Source organism: Talpa occidentalis, unplaced genomic scaffold, assembly GCF_014898055.3.
Source record: "Talpa occidentalis isolate TD23 unplaced genomic scaffold, MPIMG_talOcc4v2.1 talOcc4.13, whole genome shotgun sequence".
Taxonomy (NCBI): Eukaryota; Metazoa; Chordata; class Mammalia; order Eulipotyphla; family Talpidae; genus Talpa; species Talpa occidentalis.
The window spans coordinates 40,298,627-40,304,626 of NW_023601322.1; the positions used below are offsets into that span (position 1 = coordinate 40,298,627).

The 6,000-nt window shown below is 40.8% G+C and overlaps 1 long non-coding RNA gene across 2 annotated transcripts in view; it reads right to left on the minus strand.

Annotated features, from left to right (window-relative positions):
- The window catches only part of LOC119243146 (uncharacterized), a 45,003-nt gene extending 43,570 nt beyond the window's left edge, over nucleotides 1-1,433 (minus strand). For both annotated transcript variants that reach the window (XR_008551384.1, XR_008551385.1), the window contains exon 1: nucleotides 1,271-1,433. This is a non-coding gene — a long non-coding RNA (uncharacterized LOC119243146). The remainder of the gene's footprint in view (nucleotides 1-1,270) is intronic.
- Nucleotides 1,434-6,000: the final 4,567 nt, after the last annotated feature.

Genomic DNA, 6,000 nt, shown 5'->3' on the forward strand with positions numbered 1-6,000 from the left:
TAACTATATATACTTATATAAGTATATATAACTATATATACTTATATATAATGATATACTTATAACTATATAACATATATAGTTATATACTTACAGTATTAAATGTAAAAATTAATCATATCATCAAGCTTACATTCTTAATGTTATTCAAAATTTTTGCTATTCTATAGAATTATTCTAGTCATGTTTGACGGTTATGCTCACATCAGAACAAACACCAGATAAATTCTAGTCACAGCTAGAAAAGCTGACAGTCTGGATTAAATAACTATATAATTCAGGTCTCTATCAAAACTCTCACGTCACACTGCCTCCACCAAGGAGACTTAGAAAAGTGGATATCAAACCCTGGCTTTGGTTGTAATTGACCTCTGAAGCAGCCTGCTAGTGGCTGGTAGTGATTCAGGAAGTGAGCACACCAGGGCCCAGGCAGGCCTGAGACACCCCTGCACAGCCCAGAGGCCTGAGGGTCAAACTTGCTAAGGGTTATGTGGTGCCAAATAGCTTACATCGCTACCTCCCAACTTTGGGTATTATATTTGCATTCACCAGCAGGAAAAAAAGTACTATGTTTTCTATTCACTCTATTTTGAAAGAACAAAACTAGAGCCAAGCACCAGCTGTCCCAAGTTGGAGGCTTTCAAGAGACAGGGGCAATGAGTAGGTGCACTCCTGCTTTCAAACCCACAAGGGCCTAGTGTGGGAACCTGGGCCCAGAAGAAGTAAGCACCTTCCCGAGATCCAGGTGGATCCATCAGGTGGGGTCGCTGCCAGTGGTTAGACAACACAGAGATGTTTGCACAGAGATCTTAACAAAATGCTACCTGAGAGAGATCTGCATGTTAAATGACTCGATGACACTAGTAAAAGTTGGGACAGGGGAAAGGTTTTGTTTTCTGACATCACACTGCAAACACAGCCAAACAAAGAATGTGAGCTGTGCGTGGAAAGTGGCCTTCAAGCGAAACCTTGGGACATCTCAATCCAAAAGGAGAAATGTCAAATTTCTGAGTAAGAGACGGCAAAGTTTTTATTGACATTATAAATGTTCTCTCCTGGCATCTCTCCAGCGTGATTATCTATGGAGTTGTACTTTTAAAGTGGATTTATTATATTATATTATATTATATTATATTATATTATATTATATTATATTATATTATATTATATATAAAGGTACACAGACTATATATATATAGAGAGAGAGAAACAGGTACTAGGGAAACTATATATATATATATATATATATAGTGTGTGTGTGTGTGTGTACCTTTTGTTCCAAAGGGATTTTCACAAATCCTAAGAGCATCCACCTGAGGCAGGTGAGGAGAAGTGCTCTCCTTCCCAGAGTTGAAGCTTGTGGGCAGGCGCAAGGACTATGGGAAGCCAGAGGGAAGACAGTGCCCCTACTGTTGCCAAAGGGAAGCAGCCAGCCTGTGCCCTAACAACTAGGACACAGAGGGGAGAGGTTAAAGGTCAGAGGTGAACATTGCCCCTCCCAGAATCCCTGGTCAAAGAACATTCTTCCTCCCTAGCCAGCTCGGTGGGGGGGGGGGGGGGCGGGAATAAAGGAAGGCATTAAAATGTGACTCCCTAACAGTCAGTCACACCCACTATGACACAATTTTGCTGGATCTGGAAACAGGTAGAACTATTCTGGAGGCAATTTGGCAATGGCTACCAAAATATAAATATGTATATCTTTTAACTCAGCAATTCTTCTAGAAATTCACTCTACCAACATACTCACTTAAGTATATACAAATATTCCCTACAGTATTTCCTTTACTGTAGTAACTTTTCGTAAAAGCAAAAACTAGAAACATTCTCAATGTGATCATTGAAAGAGTAGTTAAAGAAATTATGATCCAGATAAATCTATGCAGTTGTTACAAAGAATGAAATTAATCTAGAGAGAGAGATAAGGAAAGATAGTTGAATTGTTCTAAAAACACACATTTAAGAATAAATCATACTCTTCTGGCCCTTCCATAACATTATTTGCATGTAGATAGTAGATAAGGGTGCCTGGAACAAAAAGAAGTGAATCTTGAAAAGAATGTCCAGATATCCCCAGGCAACCAGAAAGGTCTCTAAGAGGTTGAAACCCACCCAGTGGAGGGACCCCTGTGCTGTTCACCTGTAAATGAGGCTTCTTTGGTTTCCTGAGAGGTTGAGGGACAAGGGGACCTCAGAAGCATAGTATCAAATTATAAACGATTTTTAATCTTGGTTTATAAACCCCTCTACTCATTGACTCATGCACATGTTGCTATTAGGTTAGTTATTTTAACAGTGGAATAAGCAACCTCAAAGCCACCACTTAAAAATAAAAGCAAGCAACCAGACAGCAGCCTTCATCTAACACATGATACGTCCCAGACCCTTTCCAGTTCAGCTGAACCCTTGTTCATCATACTATTGCTTACCTTGGTAAATAGTTGTACTGACTCTATATGCATATTTTTAAGTATAAACTGACATTTCACTTGTTTTTCTTTTTTTAAAGATTATAAGGCTGTTTGTAATCTTTTGGAACTTATTTCCTCAGTTCGATTCATTCACATTTTTATTCCTCTGTTCAGTTCATGCATTTGACTGCTACCTTTATTCACCCACTCCCCCGGTGTTTCCAGTTTTGTGCTGTTGAGAACAGCACTGTCTGATCAGTCTTGTGCGTGCCTGTTGTTGTTGTTTTCATAATAATGCCAGAATGGGTTTTTGTTATATACCACGGTGGAAATACTCAGTATAAGTTTTCTAAATGTCCCTTTCTAGGAAATAACGCCAATCAAATTTTCAAGGTGATTGAGCCTATTTACACTCCCTAAAGCAATTACCTATCACATAGAGGTCCTTCAGATCTGCACCCTCTCCAGCATTTAGTATTGTCAGTCCTCTTTATTTTTGCCAATTGAATGTATATAAAACAGTGTTACGGTGGATTTGATCTGCATTTCATTGACCTCTCAGAGCATTGGCTATTTCTTAATATGTCTATAGGCCACACGTATTTTCTTTTCTATGAAATTCCTACTCATGTCTTTTGCATACTCTTTTCTTGGGTAGTTTGTGGTCCAGTCTTGCTGGCACCCGAAATGAAAATTCCAAGGGAAACATTTTTAAATGAAACTCATTTTCACCTGCCAGGAGATGGAGGCCAGTGGAGCAAAGAGGAATAATAAAAAACTGGTTTTGATTGAGTTCAGCAAAGGACTGTGTATGGAATCCTAAGCAGCCAGAGACACCAGGAGGTGAGGCGCGTGGTCTGGAAGGTTAGAGCAGCTATGTCAGTTTCTCCCCCTTTCCTGCCTCACTACCTAGGGCAACAGCAAACCCCGGTGCCCTGTGCCAGGTGTTTCCCTGCACTTTCCACAGCACCCTGCCAGGAGCCCTCAGCACCTCGGTGTTTGCTGCACTTCCTTTGAGAGCAGAACAGCAAGTTCAGATTTCTACCGAAGTCATTTGGCAACCAAAGTGATAACTTTACCTCTGCTCTCCAACCATTAGGAAACGAATTTCCAGAGGTTTCTGAGTAGTAAGGGAAGAACAACAAATGCAGACATAAATTTTCCAGTTCACACATAGTTAACTGCAGGCCAAGTTCTTTTAGGAAAATAAATCGAAATTCAAGGGGAGATAAATAAACAGGAAGCGTGGCACTCACTGCTCCCAGGCCTGGCCGCTTCAGCTCTGCCCTGGAGCAAACCATGCTAAGCATCACAAGTCACACCCTCACCTCCTTCTGTGGTTGCAGCTTACCCATGATTTCAGGTTCCTCGCAAAGCCTTCCAAGAGAACTCCCTTTGAGGTCTATAAGGATCACCTCCAGTCCTTCCCAAGATCACCTGTCATGGTTGTGCTTATGAGTGCTTTCATATTTCATATTTCTTTAATTATCAATTAAGTTCTTCCTTATGAACTTATAGGTATTTCTTTCCACCCCAGCCCCACAAACTTCCTTTCTCATCACTCCCTGCAATGTGAACAGCTGACTTCCAGTTAGTCATCTGGCCATGGGCAAGGTGAGATCAGAGTCACCCGCCCTTGACTTAGTTCCTGTACAAAGACTAGTTCAAAGCTGGCCCAGGGGCACCTGAGCCACCCAGAGGCAAAGGGAAAGTGAGGCTCAAACTGGCCTTCCTAACTTTGAACGGAATCATAAAAGAACACTCAAGTAGTGGTACCTGTGTTTGTACATTTTTTATGGTAAAATGTACATAACATTTAATTTATCCTCTTAACTATTTTTAAGTGTGCAGTTCAGTACATTAAATACATTCACATTATTATGCAACCATCATGACCAGTATCTGTCCTTTTGTGTCTGGCTATTTCACTTGTATCTGATGTTTCAAATGTTGTCTGATTCATCTGTGCTGTAGCATGTGTCATGTTTTTAAGGCTGAATATTATTCCGTTGTGGATTCATGCCACATCTTGCTTATCCATTCATCTGTCAAGAGACACGTGAAACCTTTTGGCTTTTGTTAACAGTGCTGCTGTGAACATGGGCATACAGTACCTGTTTGATGAATAGTGTGTTTAAACCTTTAAAATTATGTTTTCCGAGAACTGCCTAAGGGAAGTAGAAATGGTATCACTCTGTTCTTGTAGCTGTGATAAAACTAATATAGTGAAGGCTAATCTGGGAAATTTCAGGAGATACATGTTTGACAAAAATAATATTTAAGATGAATGTATTAATACTTTTAAAATAATTATTTATTTATGCATACAAGAACTGGGGTACAGGCAGAGGTGGGGGGGTGAGAGATTCACCAGAAACAGAGTGGGGAGCAGAACAGGCGGAATGGCTGAAATGCACTGCTGAGGGGAGCAGCGGGTGAGACAGGAGAGGTCTACTGTGCCATGTGGGTCAGCTCCCTGGCCAGGGATATATTGACCTTCCTTATGTTTAATGCTTAGAATGATACAAGATCTTTGGGAGCTGGATTTCTGCCAGTTTTTCCCTCTTATTTTTAGTATTTAAACAACAACAAAAACCAAAGCATTACCATTTCTCCAACAATTCCTGAATCATCATCCCAAATGCAGCATGCTATTAATGCAAATAAAAAATACATAAATAAATAAATAAAATTATGTCTTCCTACAAAGCACAAACTACCTCATTCCCATCTGGAAAGCTAGTAAAAAAAAAAAAAAAAAAAAACCGCATCAACAGGCTAGTTCACCCCACTACAATGAGATTGGTTTTCAGAGAGCAGCCAAGAACTGTGCATTTTCTGGGTTCTGCAATCTCCATTATGCGCAACACCTGAGGTGCATCCAATCAACTTGGCTGGCGAGGGACACATGCAACACATATCCTGCGTGTGCTTGCCAAGGCGAGACCTCACAGAGGGCCATCGGGGCCCAGGTTATCAGCACTGTCATGGCCCACCCTTACCAAAGGACTATTTAGTCTTCATCTTCATTAGCCAAGCACTTCATAATCATTTACTAATAGATGTTTTCCATCATCAATAACCATCACCCAATATGTGGAAATGGAGTAAAATTTGGATAGGAAGGGAGCCAATTTTATGTGGGGTTTTTATGCAAATATGAGTGCAACCTTAGAGACCAAACTTTCTTTGCTCTTGCGAAATAATGCTTCAATTTAACTCAGCATAAATAGTAAACTTGTCACTGTGTTAGGGAAGCCATAGACCTGAGGCTGGCTTGTGGTCCATTCTCTGTAAATCATGGTATTTGGATCCAACCATCCAAAAGGATGGCATTAGAGCCATGAGCATACACACTGACACCCTCTACCCATGCCAAACCTCCTCAGAGTGTAGAGAGATCAGAGGACAGAGGGGTGTGAAGCATAACCTATAACAGCTGGTTCCCAAGAAGATGAACCAAGGTGGTATAACAGCTGAGCAGCCTGCCACCCTGACCTCATAATACCACCTTATCATCCATGATGCCAACATGTGTGCCTTTCAAGTCCCACTCCAAACTGCAGTTTTACCACCTTTTTTGCTGACC